Raw genomic sequence first — 13262 nt, 5'->3', positions numbered from 1 at the left:
TTGCGCTTGGTTGAATCGTTCACGGCCGAGGTCGTTTGAAGGATTTAAAGACATCCAAAGTCGTATTGTATCCCGTCTAGGTACTAAGTCCATGTCCTTTGTTATCTATTTCAAGAAAAGTGCCAAGTTGAGGATATCTTTTAGCTTCGCGTTTCTCAGTTTTACGAATGATCCTCGAGTTTCATCCATTTCATGAAATGGTACCTATCAACCACGGTAGTAAATTTCAATTGTTAAAGTGGCTGAGACGGTAATGAAAGCATAATCTGAAGTTTCCAGGAGGCGCTGTGCACCGGAGCAAAGGTAGTACGTATACCTATCGAGTTAGTACCGGATGAGCCAAAGCTGGTGCAGATTCAGCCCTAGGAGGAAGTTAAAGCCGAGGGAAGCAACACCGTGGTAACCCATTCACCAATTGGCACACGCTGCGAATTAATTAGTCGTATATACCAAGGATCCTCGAGAGGAATCAAGGGACCCTTGTCGAGCAGACATTCACGACCTCATGCAGAGAGGAGCCGAGGACCTGGAGGACCGGAAATGGAAAGCCCTCGGAAAATGGTTTTACTGTCCCATGAAAACCCACGCTCTCAAGCCCATCCCAAGACATTAGCGACGATCCCATTATTTCTGCTAACGTGTGCAACCCCTAAGAAAAAAAAGGGTAAGAAAAGAAAAGTCAGAAGAAAATATAAAAAGGAACATGAAAAACTATTCCAAGCGATTTTTAAAATCTTTCACGAATCTGAATCTAATCCTGAATCGTCTTTACAGTCCCTACGCGTTAATGGCAGCTACCCTAACCTATAAAGGTTTGGAGAAGTCACGAATTAATTAGCCTGTACCTACTTGGTGAATCTTTCCCAGGAGGAATCAAGAAGTTGTCAAGAAGACAGACGCACGGGAATCCCATGGAGGTTATTCTAATGGCGCAAAACGGAACCAGGAGGATTGTGTTTTAAAGTTAATTCTTATGGCACGGTATATACCTGCTGGTTACTTATATACAGAGGGTGCTAATCAAATCAATAACTCCTTTCAGACGAATTCGACGTGATCACCTAATCGGATTTTCCTTGACACTGCCTTTACTAAGAGAGTCAATAAGACTCCATGGGGAAAAAAATTACGAGGACTGAGAGGATAAAAACGGAGAGGATTTCAAATGAGACACTCTCTACAGCCATGGCGGGAAATTTAAAATTTATAAGAGAGCCCATAAAGTGCAAGGACCTTATGTGATGGTTATATGCATAATACTTTTAGTATCTGAAGTTATTCTTATATATTGCCATATGCACTTTACCCTTGAGAGGTTACATATTTATGTATATTCCTATATACAGTACCTATTAACGCCAAGAAAAGTACTGTTTACAATATTACCGCTTCTTTGCATATACTGTATATCAATATTTTACGTGATTAGAATTTATTTTTTTTTTAATCAATTCATTAAAATTATGTAGATTTATATACACGGTTGTTCAGGAGTATCGAACCACCTGAATTTGGTTCTATGTTGGGAGTTAATAGAAATAAAATGGACAGAACCATTTTCAGGTAGTCCAATAATCTTGAATAACCGTCCAGACTACATCAGGTACTAGCACAAGGTCGTACGTTACATAATAAATCCTTATCTCAAAATAGGTTAAGATTTCTAGCTGATATACGTTTTATGTGTACATTGACCCAATCAATTTCCACGTGGATCAACGTAAAGAGCATAAAAGTGTCAGGGTGCTCGGTAGGATCTAGTCTAGCTTAAAGTACCTTGTCTTCTATAAAGTGGATATATCCTCTGCACAAAGGAAATTCATCCACCCTTTATTTTATCTCGCTCGCACTATACATTCCTTATGTGTATCTCCAAGGATCTTATCCTCCTTCTCGCTCCCTCTGCGTCTTACGCTACGTGGAAAAATAGTAAAAGTCTAAATTCATTCCACGGTCCACGTGCACCTCGTAAATTCTTACAATTTCACAGCAGCGGCTACGCGTGCTGAGGAAAGACCGCACATTTTTTCCTCTTGGTCGCTGAGGATATATTAGGCACCGACCGTATAACAGGAAGATGCTGAATATTGCTCCAACGTATTCTGTAACAAACAAAGTGCCGTTGAGAGTTTAGAATACTTAGACCGAAGGAAAAAAAAAAGATAATTAATGCACAAGCCACGAAAGGTATTATTAATCAGAATCCACATAAGAATGCCATAATATTTGATCTGCAGTCACGGATGTTTACTCAGACTTTTTCTTGGACACGTTATTACGCGATCATGCTCCTGAGAAAAGACCATAGGCTTTTTTTAGGTTAGGTACGACCGGGACCCGTATTCCCAAACTTATTCGTTCCTTTATTTGATTTTCATATGGCTCACGAGTCGGGACTAACCTTTATAAATATGCGGGAAGGTCCCCAGGGTCCTAATTTAATTGTCTGCAACGTAAGGATAAGATTTTGACGAGTAGCCATGTTGAATTTGAAAATACCGGAGAAAACTACTACCGTTGAAAGTAGTAGCCACTCGTGGCTTACGATAAAACACGAGTACTACCAGTTATAGGTGCTTTGACACGGTGCACTATGTACAAGCGATAAACACTGTTTACCGAACGCTGCAAGGGATAGAATGTAACCACAAAATATCAAAGTGCAGTATGCAGCGGCGACTGGCGTGAGCTGCTCGAACTAATTGGAAATTGTGGCCGTCGACCAACGGCCCAGTTTTCTTTCCCTGGCTTTGCTCCATTATACAAGAGCTTTTTCTAAAATGAAACTACCCTTTTTTTGTCCTTTTCAGTTATTTTTTTCAATAGCTCTCCTGCTACGTACTGCTTTAACGCTGAATCGACTCGCCTGCAAACATTACTCACGCAATGTCGATTTCTATTGAACGATGCACCTACTTGTATCTAAACGACAGTCCAGCTTGCATACGTAGTTGGATGGGATAATCTTCCAGTACAGACGGTAGGAATCGCATCTTTTACAGCGGCGAACCGTAATCCGAAGTTTATAAGCAAGGAAACTTTTTATATTCGAACCAACGAGTCCGTTCGTATCGCAAACTTGGAAAGATACTCTTTGACTACCACTTTTCAGTTCCCGTAAATATCCTCCACGTGTGATTCCCGCTCGTGAGGACGGGCCCTAAGGACTGAGTATGTGTAAAATAAATATAAATCAACACCGTGTACTGTCCTTATTTATTTATTCTTTGGATCCTTCAGGGAATCGTGATAGTCCAATCGACAGAAACGGAAACTCTGGGCGCGGAAGAATTTCGCAAATTAAAGCGACAGCTTGAAAATTTTCAAAGAGACATAACAGGAGTCGGGAAAATAGATTCCGAAGGTCCTTTTATGCATATGCAACGCGGCATGTTGCACCGTTTATACATTCGCAGCTGCACCTGCAACGGCTGTACTCAGAGACAGCGATCCTTGTTCTTCGTAGGCAGTGAGAGCACTTTCAAAAGTAAAATTAACATCTGTACACTCAGGGAAATATGGAGACCTAAAGATAGGAGCCACTTGTACTGTGAATGCGTTTGAAAAAGTCTGATGGTTGGTATGAGATAGACGGAAAGACTGAAGAGAGAGAGAAGGAGAAGTAAAGACAAAAAGAAAGAAAACTAGAAGCATGTATGTGCTATATAGAGATCAACAGAGGGCATAGACGAAACGTGGAACCGGAAGTCGAGCCTAGAGCGAAGTGGTACCAAAAAATGAAGAATAAAAGAATTCTACCTACTAGGCATTCAAAGTTTTTCGGGTCGAGAGCTGCCTGAGCCGCAGAAACATTTTTATTTCTCCGTTGCGGCCAATGAGTTTTCAAAAGAAAAAAAAACATTAGCTACGCTGTTACTCTGGATATTCGCCCAAACGAAACACCTTGCGCTAACTAATTACTAAGAAGAAAAACACGACGTATACGTATCTTAAAATAAATGTTTGATAATAAGTATTTCTTACCATTTCGCACGGTGGATGTGACTAATAAAGACAGGTAATTAACTTCGCGTAGAAGATTCAGACAGACGAGATCAGACAGTCGTAAAAAAGTTATAAGAATATAGATATATACGTCGTGACAATTTAATGGAAAAATTTGAAGAAGAAAAAACGACGCACGAGAACCATACAGAGGGTTTCGATACTGCTCGAGTGAAATAATTGACGTAGACAGTAAATTTCGGAATATAAATTCATGCGATTTTAACCAAAGTGCACATACATCCAAAATATCCAGATATAAATCTCACTGTAAAGAAGAGGGTGACCATTAATTTTCAGCTTGACCCACATTTTTTTCACTAATGAGAGATTACTTATTCGTGCTTCTGATAATATCCGGATTATGCTCCATGGCTGTTCTAATTAAAAGTTCCATAATTATACCTAATCGCTTATACACTTTCTATATGTATTCAGTTTCCAGTTTGAATTTTTTCCATCACGAACTTCCATATGCTGGCATTGACAAGGCTCCGTTTTAACACCTCTTCTAACTTCCTTTTCGGCCCATCCATTTCCCCTAGTATTTCGTGGCGCAAGTAACAAAAAGTACAATGAAGCTTTTCTTGACACTGGAAAGAAAAAGCTAATTTACGACTGTGCTTTCTCGTAAAAGCTCCGGCACTGTTTTTTTTTTATTATGAACTTAACAAGGCGGTACCTGTTTGCCAATGTCGTAAACGTCTCGCCTACGGGCCTAATGAAATGGCATAAAAATTATACTGCGTCCAGCAAACGGTGGGTGCTCGGTCACACATTGCGAATTGCCTTTGGAACTCCTCAGCAGATCATCCACCTGAATCGGGTCGTTAGGTTTAATGCACGTTCACCTAGACCGTTCTAACCTCTAAAACAGATAAGTTAGGGTTGAGGTATCTTCAGTATTTTATGAGACCTAAATTTCGGACCCCTGTAAATATACGAACATAGATTTTATGTGTATAAATATAATATCGATTAAATGAGAAACTAGAGATCGCCTGGATACTACCCTTGGCTATCTTAATGAAGCCATTAAATTTCACGTGTATCTGAACGGCCCTATCTTCTACAGGTCTATCCCACGGTGTCCCAAGAAATCCAGAATTCATCCAACCCTTAGTCAAGGGCGACCCCTCTGTATGCACTTGGTGGATGGTATCCATACCACAGCTTTGAAAGACTTAAGGGAGGATAATCTAGTGCTTTGTATGCATTGCTGCGATTGTGTCCTTCGCCTTAGAGGGGTTGTGTATTTTTTTTCTGGACCGGATCAAGAGCTCCCCCGGAGATACCATCAACTAAAGATCGCTATAATTTTTCATCCCCATGGTACAGTAAGATAAGTAAAAAATTTCCATCCTCGCAGTAAATATCATATATACCTGATAACAAAAAAAGGATTACAAGGGTGATCAATTATACACACTGATGAAAATGAATTATTTAAGTATTACAGTTTAAAATTCCCGCCAATTGAATGTACCCCACTAAATGCCAGAGAGACCAAAGTGGTCGGCATACATGCTAGCCAAAGTCAACGTTAATTCTTCCATCATACTGTCGAGCAGTTTAATCAGATTTTGCATCCTGAAACGAGTGCATTTCCTTTTATCCATGCATAGAAGCCATCGCAAATCAATGGATTGCTACAGGCTATGAACTTTTTTTTTAAATTTCAGTCCTTTTATTGTACTACACACTGTTCCGTATTTATGGTCCATTAGTACCTACGCCGACGAAATTTTTTTGTCAATCCCCATTTGTCAGTGTCACCAATTTGTATACCTTTCGCTCGTAGGCGTGAACGTAGTTGGATATATGGTATATGCATATCTGTAACGCTATATGTGCTATACATATACACATTATATATATAACATAAATAAGCAACATGCGTGAATCGCCATAACATAACCAAAAACACAATTCGTTTGGTAAAGCCAAACCCGGCGTCGAGCGATTTACCAGGGTACAATGTGTGTAGCTCGTACATTCTCCCCAGGTTTATTTACCGCCAAACGTGAAATATATCGTTGACCCAATTTGCGAAATAGCCTTTTGCATGTCGGTATGTTTCTCTGGCTTTTATTCTCATACCTGTCACTGTGGTCTTCCAGTAGCAGGACATTTGGAAGCACGGAACGCGGTGGAAAACTTTCAAAGCAAAGACGCAGGGAATGCGTGGAACTGGACTGCTTATTCTTGATCGACTGTTGGTACGTCTGAAATTTTAAAAAAGAGCGTAGAAACGGAAGTTCCTGATTCCTGTGGCTGCTGGCGTTGCTCGAGATCGCCGTTGATGGAAACGAAAATCGCGACCTCGTGGGAACGTGAGAATACGCGTGGCATGGCTGAGTTGGATGTGTTACGTGTGGAAGAGGGCTGGAAGGGGAAGTTTTAATTCACGTGAAATTGTCCAACGTAGGCAGCCAGTCCGAAGGTTTAATTAAAACAGAAACGAGGAGTGGGTTTTTGATAATGAGAAATACTTCCGGAGGCGCGTTTGGTGAGTTTACATTGAGCGTTAAACATTGTGTATTTTTAGTATTGGCAAACTTCCTTTATTTTAAATATAATGACGCAATTGATTCTACCATTAATCATGGATTTTAGGGGGATTGGGATCCTTTGCGTGATTTGGTGTATGCGTGATTATCAATCATGTCTGTTTTGCATTGTATGTGCTGTGTATGGTATGAACGATACACCGTACCCTGTTAATTACAAGGTTCGAATGTCAATTACAAATCAGACACGAGCGATCGATAATAATTTGATAATAATAGGGTGCAGTCCGTAAACTCTATTGGAGATTATATTGCTCCCTAGTCCCTAATGACGATCCACTTCTTTCTCCTCTTAATTGCTACCCCACTGTGTATTCCGCATTCTCCTAACGAACGATAAAGAGAAACCCTGTATCAAAGCTAGATTCATCCCTCGTGTTCCAATAGTAACATCTTTCAATGTAATATGAGAATCAGGTTTAATTGGATTTACTGAACTACCCGTGCCAACAGTGTGTGGCTAATAAGCCAATACAATTCTAGGCATTCAAATACTTGTAGTAACAGACCAAAATAGTGTAGTAAATTGATATGCTAAATAAGCTGGTAATTATAGTCTCTCTGGTAAAAAGTCTCAGGTCCTTTTACAAAGGAAAAACATTTGATTATAACTTAAGGCTATCGCAGATTATATCTAGAATTTATATATAAAATGTAACCACGTTGGATTATAGTAAATTAAAATTGTTTTTTTCGGAAGAATTCATGGGTCTATTTCATTTTTATGTAGTTTCCTAACTTTCCTGTATATATTCGAAAGTTACGGTAAACCAGTTTCTCAAGCTTTTTCCAAAATTGCGCTGTACTCGTATGTAGAATTTACGAGGTCACATACAGGGAATGATTTTTCAGAGAATAGGGGAGTGGTCAGGTTTCGAGCGAGATTTCATCATCGGCCGACATGAAAGGAAACGAAGTTTGAAGAGGTTGATGAAGGGTAGTAGAGTCGATAAGGAAGGAGGTAAGCATTGTGTCAAGGAAGACAAAAGGAGCTCGAATTCACGTTATACTAGCTTAGTACGTCACATCCTGTATCTATGGGCTGTAGATGACATCGTTAACGTAGTAATCGTTCCATTGGAAACTAGTCGATATAATGAAAGCCATATAATTGTAGTATTTTAATGATTCCTCCCATTAAGGATTCGAACCCTAGTGCAATCGGCTTTTGTTTTTCCGCACTTTTTTTCATCGTCGTTTCTGCTCTCTTTTCCTATTGGAAATAGAGGTGGGAGTCGGGATTGATTAGTTCCTGTAAAACTTCCACCGATGAATCTTGCCAGATAATTGTTTTTTCTGCTCACGATGAAAGGCTCCTCGTAAATTTTTCATACATACCTTGTCTTTCAAGGCCATGTTGAATTTTATGTTTATCGATCTTGTTAACGCGACCTCCGTACAGATTGATGCTATAGAGTTGATTCAGGATGTAAAAGGTATTTCTGAAACAGAACAAAAGTACAGGAACAAAGTAACAAGAAAGAAATGACGACGGTAAAATTTCGTTATTGTTTTTTGTGGTTTATCACATATAGCGCTCAGAAAGAAATTTGGATATTCTGTATGTTGGTTATATGGCAGGTCGAGCCTTGATTCAATTTAGGTTAGGTATACAGAAAAAAGTTAATAAGGTTCACGATGGTGACCCTTATGACAGAAAATCTTATAGACATTGAATCTTTTAGGGGATGAAGATTAAAATTGAAGATCCTGTATGAAACCGAATATCCGTTTGGATTCCATTGTTAAAATTTTGCTTATAAATGTCGTAAGGGCCTATAAGAATAAAAAATCTAGTGAATCGCGAAGGTAGAGATTGAGGAGGAGACTGTCTGGCCGAAGGGATGTTGTTTTGAATATTTTTCTAATTTATCTTGCTCCTGGTAAAAATCCCTTGATCCCATGAACGCAAGAAGCAACGTTATATGGAATATGGAATATTAAAGGCAGTGGTCTAGACCGGCCTGTACTCTTCGGCTTGAAAAGTATTATTGTTAACGATACCTTTCGTGGGTCGTAGAAATATGACGGAAATTCTCGTCAGCTGTTATAAGGGAGACGAAGGAAAACTCTATTAGAATATCAACTTCCGTCTTCGACAAAAAAATTCCAGCCAGACCTCAATACCTATAAACATAAGATAATTATTAGCGAAGCTTTTGGGCGCCAGGCCACTTACTCTGGGATTGCATCACATTGAAGTAGCTCTCCAAGAACTAACTTTCCTTTACTACATGAAGATCCACCCTAATACCATAGAGAACCCCATAAAGAGACGGATTCGAATATCCATTACGGGTCTTTAGGAAGTTTTAACGTCAATTCATTAGATGACTATATATTGTATAAAGTAAAAGAATCCTAACGGTAGCTTTTTCCAGATAAAATACAGACAGGCTCCCTCTATATTTGTATGGCTACATCCCTTTTTGTGGAGATCTGAAAAAAGAAGTATCATTTAACAAAAGAAAATGAAGTAGAAAACATCTGTATAGTTGAATACTCCCATAGAGCAGGAACGTTCAAATTAATTCCCATTGAAAATTGTCTCTGCCGAACCAGCCCGGCTAACCAACACGCGCTAGAATTCAGCCAGAAGATTAATGGCGTAGCGGTTGAAGCGTTGCGTGAATGCAGAGTATGGACGTTGCCGAGCCAGTACAAAAACAAATTTGCGTACAATACCTAGGTCGCTTGCTGTGTAGTCGTTTACAGTAGCGACGTCCATGAAAGCCCTTTGATAAGCTCCATCCAGGTCTTTCTACACAAGGAGAGGGTGAAGCGTCGCCTAATGCCTAACGGGCGTCTCGTGTCGTCAACGACGCACACAAGAACTTGCTTTTCCTATTGGAACCTGAAGTTGTAGGAAAGTTGCCGAGAGTTGCCAAGCAGTTAAGTTTCCGGTTCCCATTCGAATCCAGTCTAAGGAGGTTTAACGATTCAAGTAGGTCAGTATTAGCCAGTTGGTGTAAGCTGCTGCCACTTAACTATTTATTTGGGGGTAAAGTTTCCTGCAGAACACAACAGACAATGGACATTATTATAGCTAATCTTTTAAAGAACCTGTGAAGACTTTGGATACGATTAGGTGAAAACTTTGAAGCGTTGTCTTTTATGGCTACGCCAATCCAACCTTACCTCAGGCATTCTCATGTATCCTTTTAAAGTAACCCTTTCTGATCCTTGGGTTGGTTCTTTACTTGCCAGCAAAGCTTTTTTTTTAAATTCTCTTCGAATATTAGGTGAGCATTAGTTTCTTTGAGGGTCTTCATAAAAATAAAAACTTGCAGAAGAAGGTTTGGAAGGTTTCGCACTCGTGCTGTGGAAACCCGTTTTAACGAGACTCTTTAATCCAGTAGATTTAACGAGGTGGCCTCGTTTCTTGACTCATCCATAGTTATCGGGGATGATTACGTGTTATTTCCATCGAGCTGTAAAATAAATTTTATCTAGACAAAAGTAAACATTGTAAATCGGGAATGAAGCTGAGCCGTATACCTTAGTGCATATCTATCTATGTCCTTTTAATACCAGGACCTATCAGATACGGCTTTTTCCAGTAAACATGTGGAAAAAATAAAGCCGCCTCCGGAAAAGCCTGGATTATATTGCCCTTAGTTCCAAAGCCGTAGAGACACGACGTTGAGAAACATTTTCTTTAAGGTTGCCAGAATCGATTTTCATATAAAGAATACATAGAGGGATATATTCTTAGAAACAGAATGTGCCTCTATAAATTACACTACCTGTAGGTTATAGATATTGATCGTTTTAAGACTTCCTTTGAAAAAAGAAAAACGATTTGTGTGCCATCTGGTTTCAAGTGACAATAAACTTTTAGCGAATCAAGTTAATAATTCCATTAATCTTATTAAAACTTGATAACACAGCTGCAGATAATGTGGAGGTAACCAGAGGAATGAAAGATGAATGATTAGTTTGGTGTATGAAATGACGAAAGGATCGAGACGGAAGTTCCAGCTAACCTGTGGCGTGTGTCTCGTTAGATAATCCTTGTTTGGTAACAAACTCGAAGCTGCCGTACCGAGTAATCCGATGGTTATAAGAAAGTTTTCCAGTTACGGCTTTTCAATAAATAATTTCCGAGCACGGTAGCAACTTAATAATTCTGTGGAAATTAAGGCAAGTTCTTCGAATATTTCAGGAAAGCAAACTGCCAGCATCCGGTCATCCAGTTAGCTTGCATCAAATGCACTCTCTGGAGAATTCATCCTATATTCTACATCACCGTGCACTTTCGTCTTCTTCGTTTGCATGGAGATTCAATTAATTGCTTCTCGTACAGAGAATTTCTCTTTGCTTTTACCACGCGACGAAGTCAGGATGTGTGCGTAAGAATGTTCTGAAATAAAATTCAGCAGTCGGTGATTTTTAGTGAAAAAATTGTCATAACTTATTCTCTAGACAAACAAATTCCCTTATTAAATAATAAAGAGTCGTATTTGTTAATTGAAACCAAATTATTGAATAATTCTTCTATTCCACCCGCTAGCAAACCTCTGGAATTAACAAAATAATGATCCACAGCTTGAGCTCCAGGACTCGGTCCAAAAGAAGGTTGGATCAGTGGGGAAGATAGTAAAGGGGATCCTCCTCATCCTCTTTCACCTCTTCCTTCTCTTTGACAAAACGGAAATCGGATTCCTGTAGATCAAAGAGTTCATCGCTCATCCATGCCATTTCCACGAGTGAACTTTCATTCCTTCCTTCCTAGTAGTAAAGGCACTCCAATATTTTAGCAAAGTCCTTCAGGCACTTTTGGAGCATCCGTAATGTCCTTGAGTTGTTAGAGGTTTAACTTCGTGAGTCCTGAGGGAAGACAAGGAGTAAGTATCGGCAAGCACTCATTGATTCGTAAGGTTTTAAGGTTGCAGGAAGATCTCTGTCTTTCTATACCATCAGGCCCTCAAGCGGAAGCCAGTCGAACCCTTGGGGCTACTCGCACTCATGGACGCTGCCTACGCAGAGTCCTGAATCCCGACATATCTTTCCCGAATACGGAACATATTGCTCCCGTGGGAGGTTCAGCAGTCCCGGCACGAGATCTACGAGGTTGATTACCTTCTCTATCCCTTGCACAGAGCAGCACCTTCCGCCACTACCAATACCCATACCGTGTTACCCTCTTCTTCCTTTAGGTCGACCCTGACAATCATCCCAGGAACGACCTCACACACACCCTCTTTGATCTTCCTATTTGCTATATAACTGAACTTAAGCGTTTCATCACACGTGGAACCACCTTTCATACCCTTGTACAAATTTAGGGGAAGCGCCAGACGTTTCCTGCTGACATCGATTATACCTGTACACGGTAACAGGAGCTGAAAACAATAATTTTTTTTAGAAAACTATCTACAAGATCAATTTCTGATAAAATTATACTTTTTCAACCCCACCATCCGCCAGGTTACTCTCCTGGTTAAATGGCATCATTTCCTGTATATCAACGTACCTTAGTACATAGCAGCATACTGTCTATGTATACGAATTCAATCGTGCTTCCAAGAAAGATGCTGACTCTGGGATCGTTCAGTCTCCTTGTTTGTAGCAGCGGTCAAGTTTTTCCATATCCACCTCATATCCCCATAAGCGAGGAATTGCCAAGGGAATCAGAAGGAATATTGGGTCACACGGCTGCACTTTATTTCCTCGTCTATTTCGGTAGCGACGGTATACACTGTGTTGTCTCTTGCCCTTGTAATAATTGTATCGTGAATACAGACCAGGGCCGTATACATTTTCCCCAGGAACCCTCAGCTAAAACAAAAGAGACCTTTTCGGTAATTCGTCCAGTAACGAGGGTGGATCGACTCATGAATCGTTTTGATCATTCACAAGAATATCGGTAACATTCGATTGAAGGTGCGATAACGATTTGAAAATATTTTTCATAAATTCATAACAGGTAAGTTATTTACTTTACTTAGGAGTACTACGGCGTTTATCGGAGGAAGAAATTTTTCTATGGGACTTTACAGCCGTATATATGTATATATAGCTGAGAAAATGTTCTCAGGCAAATGCATTCCGTATGACTACCCACTGTGAGAATCTCGGAAATGCAGTTTGGATAACTGCTATCGGTAAAACGGTTGGTACGTGCTCGAGGCATCGATTTCATTTTGAATTCCCAAGACGGGATTAAGATTAACCCCAAAATGCAAGATAGAAGAATATCTCCGTTGTAAGTATTGAGATCGCTAGAGGCCAGAGGGTCGTGGGCATAGCGGGAGAATTTGAAGTGTTAGAATTTTCGTGCCCTTCAACTTTTGCTCTACAGGGTGACCCAAAGTGGAGGATGGGTAACGTCTACGAGACACGACACGAGAACTTTGAAGATTTTTACAGTGCTCGAGAGCGAACTTCGCGGAACTAAATATAAGGGCGCCAACCCTCGTTTCGCCCAGAGCGACGAAAGTAATTTTCGGCGAGGCAGAAAAGTGCATTTTCGCACGAGGGCTGCCAACTTTATGAATTTTAGATCGAGACAGACTTGAGCGTAGGTTAAGTAGCTCGATACTTAAGAGAGGTCTCGCAGCTCTCATTTAGCTCGTTGATTGGCCCGGGTGTCAAGTGTTGAGGTTGTAATTCCCACGACGAGAGGCCATTCAAATATTCATTCTAAGCTCGCCTCAGAGCCGAGCCTACGGGGATGATTTCGCA

General features: G+C 40.2%; 2 long non-coding RNA genes across 6 annotated transcripts; both read right to left on the bottom strand.

Annotated features, from left to right (window-relative positions):
• Window positions 1-2000: 2000 nt before the first annotated feature.
• LOC107274536 lies at window positions 2001-9991 on the bottom strand. Of its 5 annotated transcripts, none has more exons than XR_003061832.1 (8): window positions 9714-9991; window positions 9261-9586; window positions 8580-9156; window positions 7914-8017; window positions 5463-6230; window positions 4688-5390; window positions 4411-4598; window positions 2001-2102 (listed from the first exon to the last, which is right to left on the bottom strand). It is a non-coding gene; the product is annotated as an uncharacterized LOC107274536 (long non-coding RNA). The 5 variants fall into 5 exon arrangements; XR_003061833.1 differs by having other exon boundaries at window positions 4688-5735; window positions 5794-6230; XR_003061835.1 differs by having other exon boundaries at window positions 4688-5595; window positions 6106-6230.
• An 88-nt stretch (window positions 9992-10079) lies between these two features.
• LOC107274518 lies at window positions 10080-11267 on the bottom strand. The gene is made up of 3 exons (XR_001539464.2): window positions 11094-11267; window positions 10562-10938; window positions 10080-10321 (listed from the first exon to the last, which is right to left on the bottom strand). It is a non-coding gene; the product is annotated as an uncharacterized LOC107274518 (long non-coding RNA).
• Between the last annotated feature and the right edge of the window lie 1995 nt (window positions 11268-13262).

Source organism: Cephus cinctus, unplaced genomic scaffold (assembly GCF_000341935.2).
Source record: "Cephus cinctus unplaced genomic scaffold, Ccin1 Ccin1_scaffold3262, whole genome shotgun sequence".
NCBI classification, from domain to species: Eukaryota; Metazoa; Arthropoda; class Insecta; order Hymenoptera; family Cephidae; genus Cephus; species Cephus cinctus.
This window is presented reverse-complemented; position numbering and strand designations above follow the sequence as displayed.